Source organism: Bactrocera oleae, chromosome 5 (assembly GCF_042242935.1).
Source record: "Bactrocera oleae isolate idBacOlea1 chromosome 5, idBacOlea1, whole genome shotgun sequence".
Lineage (NCBI taxonomy): Eukaryota > Metazoa > Arthropoda > Insecta > Diptera > Tephritidae > Bactrocera > Bactrocera oleae.
Window position 1 is genome coordinate 45,252,298 of NC_091539.1, and position 24,149 is coordinate 45,276,446.

General features: G+C 33.5%; 1 long non-coding RNA gene across 2 annotated transcripts in view; it reads right to left on the reverse strand.

Annotated features, from left to right (window-relative positions):
- Window positions 1-23,949, reverse strand: part of LOC138857617 (uncharacterized) — a 44,035-nt gene extending 20,086 nt beyond the window's left edge. The window contains exons 1-2 of one of the 2 annotated variants that reach the window (XR_011396774.1): window positions 23,608-23,949; window positions 11,227-11,538 (exon numbers count right to left, since the gene is read on the reverse strand). This is a non-coding gene — a long non-coding RNA (uncharacterized lncRNA). Of the gene's footprint in view, window positions 1-11,226; window positions 11,539-23,267; window positions 23,422-23,607 lie in introns of those variants that run through there. The other variant, XR_011396775.1, reaches the window with a different exon arrangement.
- Between the last annotated feature and the right edge of the window lie 200 nt (window positions 23,950-24,149).

Sequence of the window (24,149 nt, forward strand, 5' to 3'; positions counted from 1 at the left end):
TGCTTCTCTCTAGTGTATTGTAATGCTGTGATATATCAGTAATTTTTATTACCTGTGGTGGTTTGCCGCATTTTGCTATAGTTTTAATAATTAATATATGTACATATGTATGTATTTGCCTCTATAAAGTGTTATTGCGGGCAATATATTTAAGTCTTTAATTTGCAATGTTGGAATTACTGAAATACCGATTTATAACTTTACAATATGTTCATATAAGAGTGTAAGTTTTAAAAAAGTTGAAATTTTAAAATGACGAAACTTTTACAAGATTTATAAAACTTGTTGAGGACGGTGTAGTAAAAGACTTTAAAATAGCTGGGGATAAATTTTTATGTACGTATGTAAGCTGCTAGGGGTTGAATGGGAAATACATTTATTTATTATACAAGTATGTATATGAAATACAGTGCAGATAAACATGTGTATGTCCCTTAATAATTAACGCAATTTGATTCGTTGCAAACATTCAATTTAAATGAAAACTGCAAATGACATGTAATGTCTAAAAAATTGTAAAATTAAATAAATAATGTAAAAGAATCCAATATTTTTAATACGATTGATTTACAATTTTAATTATAGAAAAAAACATGGAAATGACACTGTAGACACTCGGCTTGGAATTTTTTCGAGCGATTGAGTCATAAGAAAAAGTAATATTTCTCTTTATTGAAGTTAACCTCAAAAGTTGAAATATTTTCTTTAAAATTTCGAAATTGACCTTACTGAATTATTTATAATTAATTTTATTCGTAGTAAAACGGCGTAAATATAAAAAAATTTCAAATTTGCCGAACATTGTTAGAAGTTTAAAGTTGCTCTATAATTTTCCTCATGAAATAAATTACAAACTGATATGAAAACCACGTTGAATGCTAAAATCTGAGGAATTTAAAAAAGTTACGCAAAACATAATATAAATATATTATATAAGTTAAGTTTTTAATGGCATACTTCAGTAAATTTTTTTGTGAAACGATATTTCCATGATTGTTTTGAAGTGATGACTTTTCCACCTTGTTCAATTTAGAGTTTTATTCAAATCTTTTTATTCTGAATCATGACATTTTTAAACATTTTATTATTTAAACACTTCCATCAAAACATTTACAAATGGACAAGTTGTTTACAACAATACAAGCAATATGTTGCTATCATGTGTACGTATTCTAGCGAAAAGTTAGTTAAAAATTCTGGCGAAAAGTTCGAAGTTACACAATTTTTTTTAAACAAATCCACGTATGAACACAATGAATACTTTTTCACTGATTCTGTAAAATAAAAACTTGTTTGTTTACATTTTTCAACGCACACATATCGCAATATCCACTCCTGGCTACATACAACTAGTGCAAAGTTTACTTCGATCTCCTCTGGTGTGAAAAATCATGGAAAATACAAACAAGAAAAAACGTTAACTTCGGTTGCACCGAAGCTATAATACCCTTCACAGATACAAAGGTTCCTTCCAATAACTTGATTCAGATCTAATTTCGTGAATCGGCAATAAAAAAGAAAAAAATTTTCCATGCAGGCACTTTACTCCGATCGTTCAGTTTATATGATAGGACATAGCGATCCGATCTAAACAATTTTTTCGGAGATTATATTCTTGCTTTAGAAAATAACTCATGCCAAATTTCGTCAAGGTACCTCGTCAAATGAAAAAGTTTTTCATGCAAGCACTTGATTCCGATCGTTCAGTTTGTCAGGCAGCTATATGCTATATACTATAGTCATCCGATCTATACAATTTCTTCGGAGATTCCATTGTTGCCTTAGAAAATAACGCATGCCAAATTTCGTGAAGATATTACGTCAAATAAAAAAGTTTCCCATACAAGGACTTGCTTCCGATTGTTCAGTTTGTATGGCAGCTATATGCTATAGTGGTCCGATATCGTTCCGACAAATGAGAAGCTTCTTAGTGAGAGAAGGACAGGTACGAAAATTCAGATCGATAGCTTAAAAACTGAGGGACTAGTTTGCATTTATACAGACGGACGGACGGACAGACGGACATGGCTTATTCAACTCAGCTCATCATGTTGATCATTTATATATATATTTTATAGGGTCTTCGACGTTTCCTTCTGGGTGTTACAAACTTCGTGGCAAACTTAATATACCGATTTATACATTCAGGGTATAAAAATGTGGCAGACATTTCGGACTTTTCAGCGCTTTTTCTGAAAGTTATAGCTGTAGACATGAACATAAATAAAACAGAAAAAACTAGCGAGAATAAAAATGAAGAAAAGGAGTAATATTTGCTTGTTTACTTGACACTGCTTGCCAGTTCATTCATACTTACTGTTTGGATAGTATGTCCCAGGTGTGATTGTTTATAAATTATTTTTAACAAAGCATTGATTGATTTAGAATACGTAATCGTTGTATTTATAATAAGAGCTCGTGTTAGAATTCAAATTTGTCAATAGTTGTCATCTCTTTATTAATACTCTATTAATTATGTTTGATCTTTCTTACAAAAGAGTTTGGATGTAAAAGAAATGATTAATTTATATAGTAAATTAAATAAATTAGAAAGAATTTGAGAATTTTCATTACGCTGACCTCTGTCCGTCTCTTTATTTCGTTATGCTAGATTATTTTGTTTATTGTTTAAGTTGCTCCGCCCTAAATTTAGCGAGACAGAAAAAAATCAATTATATGAAACTTTTAATTGCTATCATTCAAAATTAATTTTTTGCTGGAAACACACAGTGTCTTTCCCACGCATTTATAACCATTTTATTGTTCTTTTATTTAAACTCCAAAGTTCTTTCACTTTCCAGTAGAAAAATAAAGAACCAATATTCGCATAAAGTATTCCATCTTATGACCCAAAAATTATCAAATCGGACAACAGTTCAAGCCCCCAGTTATCTAATATGTGGACCTCAGTTCCTACAGCGAACATTTTATCGAAAATATCGGTTAATTTGTGAGATATGTTATTGAAATTCGGAGCAAATCTTTTCCTGATAACAGTTTGCCTGCATATCAAAAATGGGTTGAATCGGATGACGGCTTCTCTTAGCCGCCCAAGACAAAGATTTTCGAACTTCCGGTTTACTTTATACCGCATATATCGGCCAATATGTGAATTATCTTTGACATATAGTCATCCTTTGTGTTACCCCTTTGCTTTGATGATAAACTCATAAAATTTCGACATACTCGTATACATCTAATTTTTTACAATTTTTTTTTTTACTAAAGTCACCTTAGTTCAAGATACAGCTGTTGTTGTTGTTGTAACGGTTACTTAGTCCCCGTTTGGGTGATAAATTCCAGATTCGTTGTCGTCGAAGTCATCTAACGGGTGGCCCAGGAAACGAGCTGTTTCGACGGGGTTTGTTGGGCATGCAAAGAGGTGGTTAGTGTCATGCGGAGACTCATTGTACGCAGGACCTGTGTTTGGTATGTCGGGGTCGATTCTGGATAAGTAGGAGTTTAACCTGCTACAGTATCCAGAACGAAGTTGCGCAATTGTCACTCTGGTTACGCGAGGCAACTCGATCTCTACGTCTGCTATGGGTGGTGGTTTGACTCGTATTACGCCATTCACTGAGAGGGAGTCGGTGAAGGTGTTGATGGCTCCACTGTGAATGGCAGTCAGTGCCTGTCTGAAGTTCGTTGCGTCCGAAGTCCGGTCGGCGTACTGTCTAATGTCGTCGACGTAATCAAGGAAAGACCTCTTGATGTTCCTAGGAGGCGGCACCGCTATAAGCAGGCGACTACAGGGGTGGTTTCTCTGCTTGGAGATTAGTTCGTTGTGTTCCTTAACCGGAAGCATACGGGCCTCACTATGATATAGTCGCTGTGGATTTAGTGGGAGAGAGTGCTAGGTTCCTTGCAGAGAAGAAGCGAGAAAGATCAAGATACAGCTCAAACAAGGCGATAAGATTTGCTTAGGTATTACATGGCCATTCTCTGCTTTACATCAATCATCTAAAATTCTGTTATAATATACAAGTATGTATGTATGGCTGCATATGAACAGCCAATGTATTATATATGTATCTTTATAAATTATCTAGACAAATTATTGTTGAGCTTCAACGTGTGTGTAAATAGTTGACCACAATTATTCTATTGTTCTAGTAGCTGTTGCAAGTAGAATAATTAGCAATCTTGCCACACATAATGTAATTCAAACAACCTCTAATCTCTTAACCGTAACTGTTGATTCAGCCTGAACTTTAACCACGGCAATGGGGTTGCCCTTGGAATGGGGCTTTGAAACGCCTATCAATGGCCAGCACACTTTACTGTCAGTCTTGTTCTACTTGCTGACTTTTGTGAGTAGATAATTTTTTTCCATCTTCCCTTCATAACACTTTCGTTAACCCATTCCGTTGTATTCTCTTTGTCAGCTGGTGACTTAATTTCATATTGTTTTATTCATTCCAAAGCAATGCGTTGTCATTTCTTTGGTGCGACGTCATTTTAACGGCTTACATGTTTAAGCATCGCATCGGATGACAAACTTGTTTGTGAAAAGATGCGTGTGTATACTTCTGTCCTCAGTCCAAGCTAAATGGATGTGCAATGAAAGGATTATCTGTGATTACTCACATTTTGTGGTATTTGCCTTCCGACTTTCGCTATGACTTATGCAAATAAATGCTCATTATTTATAAAAATTTACAAGTTTTGATAATTCATTTTGAGGTCTAACCGGAATTCGCATGAATGTTTGGAATTTGTATATGGATAATTTGAATTTTTAATATAATATATTCAGCCTTCCGGTTGATTAAAATAAAAAAAATTTGAATTGGGTTGGTAGTTCTGTATCCAAGACATCGCTCGAATCTCCGAAGAAATTGTTCAGATCGGAAAACTATAGCATATAGCTATTAAAACACTTTCAGTATTTCGGAAATGGAGAAAGTATTTTACTCAACTTTTCAAAGTCTGTGCCTTTCATAATTTAGATACTACCGCATCAATCAATTCTTTATATACATATGGTATATCAACCACAAAATGAAAAATTCTTGAGATATTTGAACATTACTTTCATTTTGTATATTTCCCATAGATAGTGTAACATTTTTAGTAGATTTTGAAATATTTAGAATAAGCATTTCTAACCAAGTAGTGCGCCATAATGACATACATACATAAGTAAATTAGTTTACATAATTTATAATTATTCATAAGACTGGTACTGTATGTGTATTTATTATCAGAACTGAAGTTTTATCTCACATGCTGCAGCACTCCCACACTGCTGTTCATTGTTATCTACGGTGTGCAGTGGATAGTAGCATTTGTCGCATATTTTTAAAGCTTAAAGCAGACGTAACGGTAATTGTGGTACTAAACGAGCGCAACATGCGTTCAGTTAATTAAAATGGAAGAAACAATTACTACAATTACTCGAAGCAGCTTTGTCTTCGTCGAATATGCATATTTCAGATGCATGTCCGTATGTACATAAATACGTATGAACACAAATTTAAATTACTACAAGTCAAATGAAAAGGCCCTTTCAATTAAGATGAATACTTTTTTAAAACGAAATTGTAGTTGTCGCACTATTTTTTACGGATGCATATAAGAAGAAGGATGCTACGCTATGGTTGACAGTTATATGGAGAGAAGATATCAGCGGAAGAAGCCTAAGAACTACTTGAATTATAACATATTATTGTCTAACCAATTTGTATATATTATATATAGATAAATGCTTTGGTCGACCGGTAATGGCGATTCCGACAAATGAGCAGCTTCTTGGGGAGAATAGGACGCCCATAAGTTCTGTTAAAAGTTCAGGATATTATAAAAATTAAATTATAATTTATTCTTTCATAAAGTTAATTTTATTTAATAATGTATATATTAGATTAGCGATGTGCAAAATTTTATTCGAAATGGCCTCAAACGATTCGGCCATTGATTAATATCAGCACATACAGTTTCTATTGTTATTGACGACGCTGCTCGAACCAAACATCTTTTGAGACTCTCCAAATTTCTGTGGGGTGTTCGACAGGCCATGTTCTCGGACCACAAATTGTAGTACAATGGTTTCAAATTTGGACTTCCAGACGGCCAATCATCTGCAGCTATGAAAACAGGAATATTACTTTCAAGCTGTTGGGTAGTGTTTACCTTGTGTGCTGGAGCAAACTCTGGCTATTCAGTTTCAACTATTTTTCACTGAAGTGAAGTGGTGTAAGGCCTTAACAGGAAACTTCTCACCAAACCAGTACAGTAGCTGGATGGTGACCACGTTGAACCCTTGGCATAACATTTTATGTGCCTTTGGAAGTTCTCGCGTAGATTTTGTCTTTGGCGTATTAAAAACATCTGCAACAGTGAAATTTTTCCATCTATAAAAAAGATACTTTCATCTCCCTTAAAAGGGTGCAACTGAAGAAGCCACTAGCATTTGAATATAAAGTAAAGGCACTTTTTTTTAGGAATTTTTTCTAATTGTATACATTGTAACATAATTTATGACATGACAAATTATACAAAAAGACGGCCAGACAGACAGACGGCCATGGCTAAATCGATTCAGCTCTTCACGCTGAGCATTTAGATAACCATGTGTCCATCAGAGTGTTTCTAACTGCCTAACAAACTTAATATATTTCAAGGTATAATTACGAAATATTTCTTTAAGCCACATTTGAAAGCAAGTAGACATTATTCAGTATACCAAATATATTTTCTAATAATTTTAGCTGAAAAAATACTTTGGTACTCGTTCGTTGTTTTTAGCTTTTTGCTAAATGTAAAAAAAGTTCATTTAAGTGCACTCACCTACTTTTTTACGAAAGTAAACTAAACTTTTACTCGCATATGGCTTATACACTTATATGTACATATGTATATAGAGCATACAAAACCACAACAATGACTAAATTGAATGAGCAACATATCGGAAACACTGCACAACACAAATTTTTTATGCTTAAAAAATGCCAAAGCGCTTCGAATAACCCCAAACAAATGTGCGGGCGATTTTTTTTCGCAGCCTAGTGCTCTAAGGGAACATAGAACAATAGCAACCGAAGAGGCAAAGATGCGGGCAGCAAGCGTCAGAGAGCAGTGAAAAGCGCAACAACTGTGTGCTGCAGCAGTTTCAATACAGCGCTTGCAGGTCGTTGATTGCAAACATACGAATACACTTACGATGTGTTAAAAGGTTTTTTGCTATATGTGCCAGTATCCATGTGATTGTTTGGGTTTTTTCTGAATCACTTTTGGCACATTTTTTCTTGTCAGTAGGTCGGTCGGTCGGTAAACAAAGGCGATTCGTGTCGATCTTCTTGGGTATGGGTTAGTGAAGACAACAACAATATAAGTACAATGTATGAGTCAGTTTCTAGAACAACGTATTTGTTTAAAAGTAAATACAGTCAACCCTACTATAATGCGGTGAGTGCGTATCACCATGTGCTCTTTAGTTTTTTAAGAAAGAGCTAATTTATGTTTCTTGTTAACAATGGCAACGTCAATCTATAAACTTTTTGCTCATCTGAAATCTCGAGTGACAAACGAGTACGTCATGCATTTTAACGGATATAGTGTCCGCTGTTTTTGACTTAGAAATGTACTTCTCTATGGGATCGGCAAATGCAAATTTATGAAATATTTGCTTACCTCATCTTGATATAGTTTGATGAAATCACTTAGGCAAAATAAATGCTTATGAATAATACTGAAAAGTCCTCAGCTAAACGCAAACCATCATGCAATGAAGCAACAGCTCAGAGAGCCACTAAAACAACGGTTAATGAGTCCACAATATACTAAAAAATGTAACTGTACGGACAGTCGTAACATAATTAATGACAAATGAGATTGGGCAAAATGTAGGGAGTAGAGGAATTGTGAATGGTCGAAGCTAATAAAAAAGAGATAAATGCAGCAACACATTACAAATGAGCTTCTAAGAAACTTTTAGTGAACGCATATTTTATATATTACTATTCGATTATTCTTAAAAAATTTTACACATACTGATATTTTGGCTTGTTAGTTTCTTATGACTGTCGTTGCACGTTGCATGTTGCACTTTTTAGCTATTGTTTGAGCAGCAAGCACTGAGGTCACATCAGATGTCCAACGGTGATTATAGCGCGTGCCTTCATAATCTCTATACATTTACAGCGTCTCTTTATTTTTAATTACAACCTTCTTTCTTTTGTTTCTGCAGAATCTACTGTTGCTTCCAGGCATTTAGCGTGCCCCAGACGTTTGGATAACAATTGCTTCTGTGTGTTGTGGTTAAAAGACGCACTCCCCAAATTTCACAAGAATGATATTTGCTAGTCTTGTTGAATGTTCATATATTTGTATTTTTTATAGTTTATAGTTGATGGTCTTGCAACATATTGTGTGTTGCATGTTAGAGTAGTTAGTAAACATTTTTGTTTCGAAACTTAAAATTATGGAATATTTTTAAACATTCGAAACATTTCAAACCTCATGACTTTGTTTATTACCAAATAAAAATTCCTCGTTTTAACCCTATTTTCCTTAGGAATCATTTTACCCAATGTAATTACAGAAAATCACCACATTCTGTGATTTAATATTTTTCTAGTGAAGTGATCAATTTTTCAAAACCAAATATTACACATTTATTTATTTGTGAATCCAACTACTTCTAGTCAAAACATTCCATTTTGTTCAAGCTACGAGTGTTCGCTTTAACACTCAATCCAAAATGCTCTCAAAATTTTAGATATATTATATATACGGTTTAGTATCATCGTTCTTAAATAATGAAGTAGATTCCCAATGAATCTGACAACTAGAGACTTGCAATCATCCCAAAAAACGCTTTCATAAAATTTCAAATATTGATTCCAATACGATTTCAACTATTGCACTACGTATGTATGGTATATACTTGTATGCAGCAGTCACGACCCAAAACACTGGTAATCTACATCATATCAGCCGCATATGAATTCGTTGAAAAAGGAAAGAAAAACAAATTGTGCTAGACACAAAATATAATAAAAGAACATGCGAAATATAGACCCAAAACAAATGCAACGCAACCGCTGGCTCTGCATTTTGAGGTAGGCAGAAACTTGCCTAGCAAGTCTGCACGATTCAAAACATAGAAGAAAATGGAAAATGTTGGAAAGTAGGCATAGCGTGGTGTTTTAATGAAATTCTATGCTTTCCGCCTGCAGCTATTATAATTGTGCTGGTGGCCACAAATTAAGTGGCCAATTGTTGCTCATTGCATTTATTCGTTTGTTGTTGCAACTATATACTTGTATGAATCTATGTATTTAGCCGATGTTTCAATACTTTTATGTTGCAGCGGCAGTTCGTGAGGCTTCTGCTTAGGCGATGTAACAACACTTGTTACTTACGCAGCTTATTTCCGCATTCTTTTGGTTATGACTTCTTAAGTATTAAGTGGATTTTACAGTCAATAAATCGATAATACATCTTTGGTTCACTATAGCTGCTTGAACCTAATTTGATAGACAAATGAGAAGTTTGGTCAGTCACATGATTAAAAAAATTTTTTATAGCTATTGGCATCGCAATAATCAAAAATTGTTTGAGTTATAATTTCAAAGAGTTAAATAGTTGCTGTCATCACGTTGAAAAACACAGTCAACGGATTTCAACATATGAATTTAGATATAAATATTTGAATGCCTCATGATTAAAACGTCATTTAAATAAATATGAGGGGAATTCAATTTAAACTTGTTTAAAGTTCAGTCTCAAGCCGTGTTTTTTTTATGTGTGACAATGTATAAGTATATAAAATCACTCAACCACAAAACAATTTAGAAATTTTGAATTTATAGAATGCGGTAATTTTAAACTTTCAGCCTTTAATCATTTTACTTCTTTCACAGTAAATGTATGCTAGCTTTTAGTACCTACATATGCCTTCCAACTCTTAACGCCTCTCATTAATCTTCCAATTAACTGCTTACTTCAACTCTTTCGCCGCAGCAACTGACTGTCATTGTTTGGCAAAATACTACAATTTGCAATTGACTTTCGGCAATTTCACTTTTAGTAAATCTCGTTGGGTGTCACTGCTACTTGCTATCAAGCAAGAGTGATGAAAATGCAGGCACACAACATATTATGCAAATAATGTCCACAGACGAAGGTACATATGTACGAATATCTGCGAATGGTTTTAAAAGTAAGTTTGAACCGCTATGCAATGTTGATATTGGAGGAATTGTAACCAGACCCGTTGAACCAAATTTTCGTTTTTGTAAGGTTTATGCAAATGCGAAAGAGAATGCACTCAAGGCGAGACATCGAGATAAGTAGTTTGATCATCCCTTTTGGAGTCATCGACGTTTGCACACTTAATTGAGCATGAAGACGGAAATGACAGCGATGTTGGTGAGACAGTTGGAATAAATCCCAGGAAAAAAAACTATTGAGACAGTGGATTAATTTGGTTTATTCGAAACTCTTAGCATTGATATATTTTATAGTACACACAATTGTATTTCTTAAAGTAATTTAAATATCAATTATTGGCGATAATGAAAATGGAATGCTTTCAATTGAGGAAATAAAGAACAACGGACATCACGTTTGAACTATAGGAGGCTTAAAAACAATAAGTAACTTGTTCCTCTAGTTTTACACATAAATAAGAAAGTGTATGAGGTTTTTTTAAAGATCAGAGATCAAAAATATTTAAGATAATCGTTGTGAGAATCAAAGAATTTCATACATATACATATGTATATTACTCAAATCTGGCAGATGCATAACGGGTAAACCAACACATTGTGTTAAGTTACTGCGGCATATGTGTATAACTGACTGCAAAATGTTCTACCAGATAGTAGGTTTAGCTGCCCTAGGCAATGGTAATGACAATGACTTCAATGACTTAGTCGTTTTTATTCAAAGCTTCCACAATGTCTATAGGAGACAAAAAGCCTGCGTTGGGCTTTTCCACTTTGCACCTTTTTTCATGAGAGTCATGAAATGCAATGATAGGTCGCTACATTTAAAAATACTCTCATTTGCTCCTTTGAGCACTTATTAACGCGCTGCACGTTTCCAGTTCAACTGTAGTACATACATACATTTTAATGCATTTGAAAATCTCGGCACATAGTACTAGGACAGAACTCTTATCTGTTTTTTAGCTAACAACTCCACTAAGGTTTTGTTTTATAAAAAATTCTCACATAGTATAACAGAGGTTGAGTTGAATAAAATGCAAAAATTACAAACCGTAAGTGCCTCCACGTCAACCCAGTGCATATCGGATGTGCCCATGTGAAGCTTATTTCAGTTCACCTGTCAACGTCGAGACATCGCTCAGCTATACAAAAGCAATTTCCCACAATCCTTTGCAGAGTTTATTTTCTTTAAACATACTTCTCTCTTCTCTTGCATTTTTCTGTAAATTTCTCTTTTGTTTATGAATGTGAAATTACAAGCATGGAAGTCATCCTGGAAGATCATAAAGTGACTGGAGCAATTGCTTTTCATTTATATATGCGAGTAGATATCTTTTGTGTGTATACCTATAGATCGACAAACCTAAAAAGAAAGAAAAAAATATAATAACATTTCAGTCAATGAGGGAAATAATATTTTGAGCACTAATTATTTAAAAGAGTTAAATAATATTATATACTTAAATAGTTCAAATTGTGGCGCACAAACTTTTCGTTTCGAAGGATTAGTGTGACTCACATAGAAAAATGTATGAGTTTAAACTAATCTGTTTATGTTGAGAAAGTAAAAAAACATAAAATTTGATTTACCCAAGACTTTTTATATGAAAGGATAATTCAGCTAACCCATTTTAAATTAGTTATAGTTTTGATTATTCAATTATTCATTTACTATACTCGTGCTCGTATATAATGTATATACCTATACGGTACCTTTCCCCATTATTCACTTTGCAATACGTTATTTTTAACTTTGAATGATATTTAAAATATGTTGTTGTAATTTCGAGTACTATGAAATACTAACCGACGAGACATCAATTTTACCAGAATTGCTTTTCTCTAGTAAATTTGTCAAGATACAAGTACGCATGTATTTTGAATTATTTGACTTAAACCTAATAAAAGACACTTGTGAAGGTTCAGCGTTTCTACACTTCTCTAATTCAATTGTTTAGGTTATTAATATGTTTATATAATTGTAATGAAATGTCATATTTAAAAATGTGTTTGTGCATGTAACCGTAGTACGGGACTGCAGACCGTTTTTCTGAAGTTTGCATAATCCCCTTGGAAGTGTAATCTGATACGAACAGATATGAATGGACGCTGTGGTTTATTTAACTTACCGGGAAGACACACACCATTCTGTAACTAACATGCTTATGTGTTTGTATTAAAATTAAGATAAAAACTGTATGTCGGGTGCAACCGAACAATTTATACTTTCGAAAAATGTGTGCATTTCGATTTGCATTTAACCTTACTTATATGCCTAAGGATTGTTCGATTTTTGAACTAATCTACATTTCAGCATGAAGTACGCGCTTGTTGGTTATTACTCAAACCACATGTAAATAATATTAAAAAGAAAAATTTACAAGAGGTTCTGGAATCAGAAAAAATAGCGCATATCTTTCAAATAAAACGCTAGAAGCTTAGTATCAAACTGCTGACAAAAATTACCAGTTTACAACGAGAATTTCACTTATAACAGACTTTTACCCAATGCATCTTATCTTATTAAAAATCAAACTAACAAGTAATGAAAAATTAAGTTCCGGTGGACAATTTTTTTTTTACTCTGGCAAAGATCTCTCTTTACAAAACTCAAAGCCTCGTGATTAGCATTTGCTTTCATCCAATTTCATACTGTATAAGGAAACGCCCACTTTTTATATAGCTCAAGTATCTCAAGTACCTTTTATAGTTTATAAGTATACGTTTAACGGCATTTTATAGGTGTGTCAAAGGTCTGATTCCATCCATATGCTATACCGACCTCCCTAAAGTTCCAAAAGATACGTATACGAAGTTTGATAATAATTAGTTATATATATATAACCCTATATCTCTCTCGATTAGTTTTAGGCGTTGCAAACAAGCCTTATGTGTACAAACCTATTTTACTCTGTGAAAAACTATGACGAACTATAAATATGTATGATGTGAAAAAGGCTTACGAATTTTCGCAAGAAAAATTCTAGTCGCTGTAAATAAGTTTGCTGTATAATTGCAACCTAATTAAAATTAAATACGATTTTACTTACGACTTTTCTTCTTAGTGGCAGCAATACAATTCTCATTGTGGGAAAAATGTTCACAGTAATTTTAATCGTAAAAGTGGAAAGAAATTATAAATCGGAAAAGGGCGAATGATCGTAACAAAAGAGATGTAATATAAATTTTAACTTTCAACTACACAGTCGACTCAGACGTCTCGACTTATAGTATCAAGCATATGTACCTATATATAGTATATACAGATACAAGGTATTTGCTTTCTTATGTTGAGGTCGTCTTAAACAACAGCAATGAGGCTAAACTGCGTCCTATGTAGGCAACTGAGAAAAACAATGTAAAAACAACTACTTGTATAGTGACAATGCACTAGAAAGAAGCATACAAATGTGGACACATTAGAATGGACGCAGAAAAAGAAATATCAAGCCAAGAATGCAACTAAAGAGAAACGACCAAACACGAAACAATGTAGAAAAACTACCGGCAAAAAAAAAATTCAAAGTATTCTATAATTGCATGACACGAAAATGGTGAACATTGTGTTTGTTTATTACTCAGTAACAACTCGATTCTTATACCAATTTCTGGACAAAGGATAAACAAGTAGGAAAACGACCTATCCATCAAACATAAAATTATTTATTTATTAATAATTCCATAAAGCTTTTAAATATCTTTAAGGTTTATAATAACTGTTCAGGAACTTTCTATCTATAAATTTTTAGAACTCCAAAAACTATAATATCTTAATATTTTCATTTCGGTTTGTGCTTACTATGGCCCACTGTCCCACGCGTTAGCAGTCAACGCAATATGTCCCCTAAACGGAGTTCAAGCTCTTTTTCTATTTTTATGTTCTTTTTCACTATTTTCTCCATTTTAGGTTTTTTTTTCTTCGTATACATAACGAGTGGGGGGTGAGGAATCTCATGATCTTCCTAAAAGTTTTACATACATATGTAGGTATGAAAGCATTTTTCTGTTATTAACATTTTCACTCTTCTCTTGCCATGTACCAGTATAAGCTGCAGACCCATTTATTAGCCATGTCGACGTTCTTTTAGGTCATAGCCAAGCACTGGTTATCTAATAGTCAGCGACGTTACTAAGCTGCATATGAGTGCTTACTTCAATGTTTTGTATATCTTTTCTTTGAACACTGCTTTAGCTTGTGTGAGGAAAGCATAGCTATCGTGATAGCTAATCGGTGGAAAGCAGTTCTGTATAACTGATTGAACGCAGATACCTACATGTTCGCGAGACTTTTGTTATATTGTACATTCCCATATATTAAATAGTTACTTCCGTTCTTTGACCATCTATGTAGTTTGAAAGTACTGCTTCAACATGTACATTTGTAGAAGTGTAGAGTTTTAACATTTTTATAAAAATTTAAAATGATGTTTCATTCAAAACAAATCGATTTTAATGAATTATAATGCTTTTTCTGTTCTTCGTATTTTGATTTTGGTCAAGGCAATTGCTTGTAAATATATCTATGTATGTGTTGAATCTATATTTCTGTCTTTCAATACATTTATTGTTTTTACTAATTCGATTATATAGTAAATTTCATTTCAAAAAGGAAGTTTAGAAATTCCTTACAAAAAGAATGTTAACTATTGCAACTGTATATATACACTGCAATAATTACTTCAAATTTATTGACTGATGCAAGGAGCTGAATTAAAATATCAAACTGTAAAAATTATGCTGTTTTTGACAGGTACGTGGCTCATTTCTACTACCTATATTTGTCATGGAATCACAATTGTCATTGGAATTCGGAATAGAGGGCAAAATAATTCTTAATAAAACGTAAGCATATATATACATATATTTTAGATAGTCACTAAATATTTGATTGAACTTTCTAATTATAATGATAGTATCTAAATTATATTCTAGACAAACTTACCACTCGAACAATAATTAGTGATAACATATTCACTACCACTTACATAAAAGACAGTCAAACATCACATCATATATAAAATATAAAGACATTCATACATAATTATGTACACGCAATACCAATAACACATGCTATTCATTGTTGATTTCAATTGCAATGAAAGCAGCTGTTGAAATATTAAATAATCTTTAATTTGAATTCAGTATCTAACGGCAAAACGTGTGGCAAACAAAAAATGCTTCAATTCAATAGCATTTGCCCACGTGTGCCATAATTCGACCACAAAGGAAAAACATGAGTTAAAAAATCAATTTGTATAGTACGATTTAGAATTACTGTGTAATGGTGCTTAGCACATAATGTTTCTTTTATTTGTAAATATGATAAAATTTTTAATCGCGTAAGTAAAACACTTTTGTTTTTGCTTGTGTTTTATTTTGCGTATTATTTTATTAATTATATAATATATCGAGGAAAATACAATGCATGCAGAGCTTTCGCTTTCTAAATGCTTCACTGAACGCTATGTACATATATAACTACTCCAACGATCATCCACACTAAATAATTATTTAAATGGTTCCAACTGACTGCTAATAAAAATATTAAAAAAAGTTAACCTTTGGTTTTATTTTTATTTTTATGAGAAACTCCTTTCTTTCGAAATTTATAAGTACTTTACCCAATATTTTAATGCCCGCACTCAGAGATCTTCCAGGTCTGACCAGCAGTACTCTCAGCGAATCGAACAAACTTACCAAATGCTCAAACAAACGAGCGGCACTTCGCGTGCAACCCTGCGCTAATGTGTGGCCATGTTTTATCCCGATACAGTCATTGTTGCCTGATTTGCATAGTGGAAAGTGAAACAATCAGATGGAAATTAAAATGGTGTTATATGGGAAGTAGGCGTGGTTGTAGTCCGATTTCACCCATTTTCGCACTATGACATAAAAACATGAAAAGAACGTTATACACCGAGTTACTTTAGTTAGTTGAAATCGGTTAAGCAGATCTCAAGATATGGGTTTTCACCTAAAAGTGGGCTGTGCCACGCCCACTGTCTAATTTTGAACGCGGGTCCTATAAAGTCATCTCATACCATCCCAGAGATAAAATTTAATGTCTCTGGCGTGTTTAGTGCTTGATTTATCGCGCTTTTAGTAGTTTTTAACAGTACCGTTATATGGGGAGTGGGCGGAGTTGCCACCCGATTTCAACTATTTTCATACCGTCAATAGAAGTGCTAAAAACATTTGCTTCCAGTGAATTTTGTTATTATTGCATTCGCGGCTTAGGAGATATGCACATTAAACCGATTAGAGGCGGGACCACGCCCACTTAAAAAAAAATTTAACTGCAAATGCCCCTCCCTAATGTGATCCTGTGTACCAAATAACAGTCTTGTATCTTATTGCGGAGCTTAGTTATGGCAATTTATTTGTTTTTGATTAATGGCGTTTTGTGGGCGTGGCAGTGGTCCGATTACGCCCATCTGCAATACCAACCGTCTCACGGTACCAAGAAACATGTCTACCAGGTTTCATAAAGATATCTCAATTTTTACTCAAGTTAGAGCTTGCACGGACGGACAGACGGACGGACGGACAGACAGTCATCCGGATTTCAACTCGTCTCTTCATCCTGATCATTTATATATACATAACCCTATATCTAACTCGATTAGTTTTAGGTGATACAAACAACCGTTAGGTGAACAAAACTATTATACTCTGTAGCAACAGGTTGCGAGAGTATAAAAAGCATATTATAATTTCACTTGTCATTAGAACCATTCGTAATAAAAGTGAGCTAAAATATACAAAACAAAACTTATCAACAAAAATATATGTTTACAATTCGAACTATGGAACTTCTTTTATAGTTGAACTACAATTGTGAAACAATGCAAAATAACACAAAGGGTTCCACTTAAAATATATAATAAGTGGTTTGTACATAATAAATGGTAAACAGGCGGAGAAAGTAAGGGACAACATAATTGTGCGAAAAACCTCAAAAGCAATAAGAAAATTATGTAATGCGCTTTTCAACAACCGGAGATACTCTTGAATAAAATACTCCAATTATAATAATGGAGGTTGTTCAAACTAATATCAGTATATAGAAACTATAAAACCTTTGACAAATACAAAAGATTCTTTACAAGAACTTGATTCCAATCGTTTCCTTTTAGGTGTTACAAATATCGTAGAAAACTCAATATACTCTGTTCAAGGTTTAAAAATAATAATTTGTGGTTACAAATAATATTTCGTAATCAGCTTCAGGGGAAATAAACATATTTTATACCGACCTATGAATTTTTTGAAAATGGTGTAAAATTAACTATCACTACTAGCTCATAGAGGTGGTAACTCGTTCTGCGATAGTTTTTTCAACTTTTCTTTGAAGTCAAACCGTCTTCATATTTTTAGATAAAAATCTAAACTCCAAATTATAAAACATTTTACATATGTACACATACATATATTCTTGTATATATGTCATACTATTTAAATAAGTAGTACATTGATTCAGCAATCACTCATTGACTTAATTAACTGAATCAGAATAATGAGAGTTGAAAGATACTCGACGATAAAAGTGATATCAAATTTCCAAATATCTACTAATTAGTGAAATTCAGCTGTCATTCCTAATGGGCAATGCGGCACAGAACACTGTCCCTTTCGTGAAAATCAAAACCATTAGTGTCATAGAGCATAAATTGCTTGTAAACGCTTGCGAACTAATTAATTCATTAGGCAAATAACAAACGATAAAAACCACAAAATATTGTATCGCCTAACATTAAATTGCTCTGAAAATACATGGAATATATGATTTTGCATGCGGGACTATAAACCCACATGTATAATATTTAAAATACAATTTATTTACATATTTGGAATTAAATTATTAATGTAAATATTTGCCCAAACATTTGTAATGAAGTGAAAGGAAATTTGTAAATATGGCATGGTCAAAACCACAGTTGCGGTTTTAAACAAATGGGAGAAATGGTAAATTACATGTCTACAACGGTGTAAGTGCTTGCTGTTTTTACGTCCTTTGACAATAGATGAAGCATAATAATTAGGAGCGAAAGGTTCGCAAAATACATGCGGGTACAGATATGTATAATATAATTGTGTATATAGAAATATAATATAGCTCAATAACATATTGAAATAATCTTACTACTCGATATGTGTGTTTTGTATTCACAAATTGTGAGTAAATATCACGGCTGTTACTATCGATTAGAGTTATCAATATATTGGAAAAGATAATTCTTATATGTATTTGTATAAGTAAAAGAGTAGAGTAACGGCAGTAATTTAGTTCTTGTATTAACATATTTAATAATCATAATAGTAATGTTACAAAATCTATCCTTGCCTCTTAGATTATATAAAAACATTATATGCCCTTCGCAACTTCAAAAGATTTCATACAAGCACTTAATTCTGTTCGTTAAGTTTCTACGTCTGCTATATACTACAAGTATAGTGGTTCGATCTGAAGAATTTCTTCGGGGATTGCATCATTGTTTTGGTCAATAATCTATGCCAAATTTCGTGAAGTCTACGATCTCGTTTCGATTGAATGCCTGAGATCGCTGAGATAGTGCATCTCAAAAACCGGTCATAAATTGTCACTGCTGCCCAATTCACCGTAGTCTTCAGATGTGGGCTACTTAGCATACCTCCAGGTCATTTGCAAGTCATTTGAAGCATAGCTGGGTCAAATTAATTATCAATCAATTATTCTACGCTAAGTACCTATGGGACCGCCGTCGTATTAAGACATTAAATTGGTTGTTCTTTTTAATAACAGAACTTTATTTGAGAGCAATGAGAGAGTATCTTCTATTAAGAAACTTGCTAACATTGTGGTTGGTACAGAGAAATTTTAAATCGATTAACGTTACTTTTAAATTTCTTAACATTTTATTTCGTATTTATATCATTATTCCTTCAAGTGTTCGAAAAATGAAAAAGTACCAAATTCTTCTTACGTTATCACCAGACAAAAATGTCCGGAAATACCTGAAGGCGCCGTTGGTTGCTTTGTCCTTCCTCAATTCTTCGACTTATTAGTGCATAGTTGGTCAATGCATGTTTACGAGTTTTTTGTGTCCTACGATAATATTTACTTGCCGTTTGTGTGTGGAATATTTGTTGTAAGGAACAGATGTGCATATCGTGCACCTGGCCATGATGGGTAGTTGCGCGAAATGGTTGCTGACCGCATGAAATTCATATGCAAATGGGCGCCGGTTGTCAGAAGTCGTTACTGTTTCGCACTGTCAGCAATTGGAGTCATGCTACGTATGACTGACTGTAGGTGCATATTGTGTGAAGAACGTTTATGTACTAAGTTTGTGAAAAACAAGAAATATATACGTATGTGCATACGAAATTGTAAGAGCAGTTTGGTTACTTTATAAATTTTCGTTTGCAATTTACGTTCTGGTTTTATTTTGTTGTTAAATGGTAAGAAATATTTAACAAAAATTTGTTTCTTAAATCAATTTTAATAATAGTGCTTGTAAGGAAGTAAACAAGCGAAAAAGTATTGGCAAGGCATGTATGCTTACTTGGATGACAAAAACGTTAACTTTGCATTACTATGGCATAACAGTACAGCAGTACAGAGCTACCGCAGCCAGGAACTGTCATTTGAAGAGACACGAATGCGTTGTCAGTTAAGTAGTTAGAGCTCTCAATTAATTTGCGAGCGCGAACTTTGCAGGAGGTGAGTAGTGTGAGGCAGGTAGGCGTGACAATTTCAAAATTGTTCATTTGTTGCCGAGCGGTAAAAGTTAACGGTACGAAACCTCTTTCCTGGTGTGCATACATGTAAGGAAGATAAAATGAATTGCAAAATTTTCAGCACACATCATACTTACAAATGCACATATATATAAGGGTAAGTAAAAAAAAACTTTGGTACTATGAAAAATAGGCTTTAAAAATTCGTTTTTTTATGGTCATATAGTCACTTAAAACTTTAAATAAGTTTCTATCGAAACTATTTTATTAACTATATTTTGACGGTTGTCAAAATTTCTCGCGAACTACTCAGGTCTCCGAAATATAATTTACAAGGTTTTGAATGAAGGATTTATTATTTGTTAAATTAAAACTATTGAAAAAACAAAAACAACGTCAATAAATTTTCACCAAAATTTGCATTTGTTTGTAAAAATGTCTGCCGAAAATACAATTTTCACATTTTTTTGTTTTTTATTTGTCCAATACCTATAGTTAATGATCTTAATGAAAACACGTACATTTTTTATTTTTGATGATTCAGTAAGCAGTTATGCTGTCAACGCGGAAGCGTTTTCCGAGGAACTGCCTGTGGAACTGTGGAAAAACTGTTTTGAATATTTTCTATATCCTTGGAATAATAAAAAGTTTGAATAAAATATTTAATTTTTTATATAAAAAAAAATTATTGATAATAGGCCGGTTGTTGCTCAACGATACCTACGTAACCACTTAAAATATTTAATTTTCGCCATCTTACATAAAAACTTTTATGAATAATAATAATTTCGAATTGCTTCTTATTGTTAATTTATATTGGAGTGGGGTTTATTTAGGTGCTTTTTCAAACACACTTTGCTTTCAATAAAAAAAGCTTGTGTCGCTTTTGCGGATTGCCTCAAATAGAGAAACTTTGTACACAAAATCCTTAGCTTTTTATATTAATCTGTTAGCAAATGAGTATTTGTAGTTTATATGATAAAAAAAGAGTATAATTACAATTATTTAAATATTAAAGTCATGTGGAGGTGTTAACAAAGGTCAGCGAAATATAATGGGTGCCTTTAGTGCTTAGGCAATTTCTGTGCATCTGTGCCTTGAAGAAATCCATTGATTATAAACGATTAACCACTATAAGGAAATTGTGAAAATATTTTACTATTGTGTAAAAATTACAACTTTCAATATAATATTTCTAATCACTGTTCCCAATACAACTATTTAATTTCCATGGGAATATTTAAGAACTTGTAGATATGTAAATGTCACATTTATGAATGTACCATATATTTAACAAGTATGTAACAAATGTAGATTGTTACAACCCTTTTCACTTCCAGCGAGGTATTTATGAAGCTGAGTAAGGGCTTAGTACGTAGGCGTACCGATGCGCAAGTTTGGCATACTAAAATAGTATGGACCGGGCGTGGTCTCAAATGAGGTGTACCGAGCGTGCGGTATGAATCGTTCATACTGTCAACATTGGCAGTATCTTTTTAAAATATTTCCCCTTCGGAAAAAAAACAACCCTTTTCACGAATTAGTAACCCGCAAAATTTTAAGCACGATGGCTGTGAAATCAGCAAATTATCACATAAGCACGAATTTCAGAGCTGGATAGAATATCCCTAACATATTTTGGAAATTTCCATATTTGTAATTACGCAACTTTCGCGATTTCAGCACATATACTCTAGCGCATTTAAGCATATTTTCAAAAACACATACAAATATCATTGAGTTCGGCATCAACCTGCAGGTAAACCTTTAATGGCTTTCAGAAAAGACCAGTTCTATAAAATATATTTTTCACCAACAAAATGAATTTAATTTGAGGATTAGTGGTGTATGGGAGTTTGATGTTTGTTAATTTGACTGAAGGGAACAAGCAGCTGTACAATAACATGTTTTAATAAATGTGTGTATGTATATTTGCAGGATTAGCAAAGTTGCAAATGGCGATTTTAAGCGCATAGAAGTGAGGAAAATCGGCTAATTTGCCGGAGGTGACCGAATAAATAAGTAAACAACCACACCCCACATCACTAAATGCAACACCGAGTTCGGTAGATTGTGATTTGGGGATGGGAGGAATTTTGAGGTTAGGTCAATTATCCTTTTTAGCTAGTGTCGGCCTTTTGATGAAGGTATGTACATGTTAAGATAGTGTAACAATTATATAAGAACATACTTATGTTGTACTTTTAGCAAGGCTAGTAGGTAGGGTGGATGTCTGACGACGCATCTAGGCCTTAGGATACCCATTGTGAAACAACCGGGCTTAAAACCCCCTCACTCAATTATGGCCTCTCTGAATTACTCTGTGCTTCTGGTGAAGTTCATCAATTCAAACCGGTTTTTAAGCGCTACTTTCGAGATATCGTCAAGAAACCCTCCGAACTTTGCATTCGCATAGAGGATGTTCTACAATCTCTTCATTTTCTCTTGGCGGCTTCTACAGTAATCGTTGAATGATACCCAGTCTGCTGATTTGTCTGTCAATAAGACAGTGATCTGTTTGCACTCTTTCTAGAGTTTTTATGTAATTTCTGTTGTATTTCAATAGTCGGCATGTACGGCTTATGATCCATTCTTGCTACGTTTGTTTACTTGTTGAGCAAGTCAGGGATTGACTCCACTGAGATTCAGCTATATTTATAACATGTTTGTAGATTAAATATATATCTACAAGTAGCCAGGGGCATATACAATACTTATATTCCCTCTTTATCGGAATCTAACTTTAGGGTGGTGCCTGTTCTGGCTAGTTCATCTGCTTTACAGTTACCAGAGATCAAGGCATTCTTTCACTATCTTCGTGATTTCAAAGCCGCTTGGCTATCTATATATATATTTCTTGAACATCTTTGTGAGATAAGAAAGCTTTCACTAATTTCTGTGATCTTCGCTTAAAAGACACTGCAGTACTTTAGTGGACGAAAGGGGATTCTAGTATCTAATTTTGCTGAAAACACATCACCTACCACTTTATTATCCAAGTTGGACCCGTCCGTACAAATACTTATCCCTGTGTTTTTGTCCACCTCACCCTTATCCCACACCTCTGTGGAAGGTAAGGAAATATTGGGGACCGAATTTAACTTTAAATATAGACACTGATGAATATTCCCTAATTATTGGATTTAAAAATTTTGGGTATTATTTGTATCTTCACACGCGTAATACAACTTGTTTTACTTTATGGACACGGTTTCCACCAAAATAAAAATAGTTTTGTCGTAGGTCAGTGAATACGATAAAAAATGCTCATTAAGGGACCAAAAAGCCAAAAGCAGCCATTGTGCTTTGTTGAACCGGCATTCCACAAAAATGTACCAGTTTATTTTCCAACACACAATCACACACACATACCTGCACAATAACAGCTGCCAAGGAGGCTGAGCAACAGCCGGACACCGCTTATAATACATAAATTCAATTTTGATGACATTTTATAGTGGTTGTGTACCGTGTAAGTTTTGTCGTTGTGGAAAAGCACAAATTTCGATTTCTTAAACGCCACTTGCATTCCCACTTGCATCCTCCATGAACACTGAATTATTCACACAACGGCATCGAATTCACACAGATACAAACACAAACCAATACTTGATTTGATAAATTGTTTACTTTTTATTTTATTTGGAATTCTCAGCCCCTTTTCTTCATTTACGGCCTTTAATTATAAAATGTATGTCTATACCATACTTACCAGCTCTATATTGTAATTTCATCGAATTTTTATAAGAACTAACACACACATTAACTACACATTTCGGAGTTAATTGCTGCCGCTAATATCCAAACATTTAGGAACGTACATCTAACCAATTGTCTTAGATATTAAATTCCAAAAAAATTGAAATGTGTGGCTTACGTTGATGCTCTTTGAGTTAAATGGCTTTTCACTATAAATTATTATTTATTCAAGCACTCATAACTTGCTGCATTTTCACAACACATCGAACGAAAAATTGAACAAAAAATTCACAATTAAACCGTCGGCAAGCGTAACTTTCACCCACATATGTGTTTTGCACAGCACAGCACAACGAATTCTACTCACCACCAGCGCAACGAAGAAAACAAGAACTCCAACAAGCGTTAACTACGCTGCTCAATAATTTATCTAAGAAACTCACCACTGCATATTGTATTTAAAAACTCAATGTGAATGGGGAAAGAGCACTGCTGCCACTCAAAGTTGAGCGAATGTAAATGTATTTGAGTTATTTATTTTTTTAACGGTAGAAA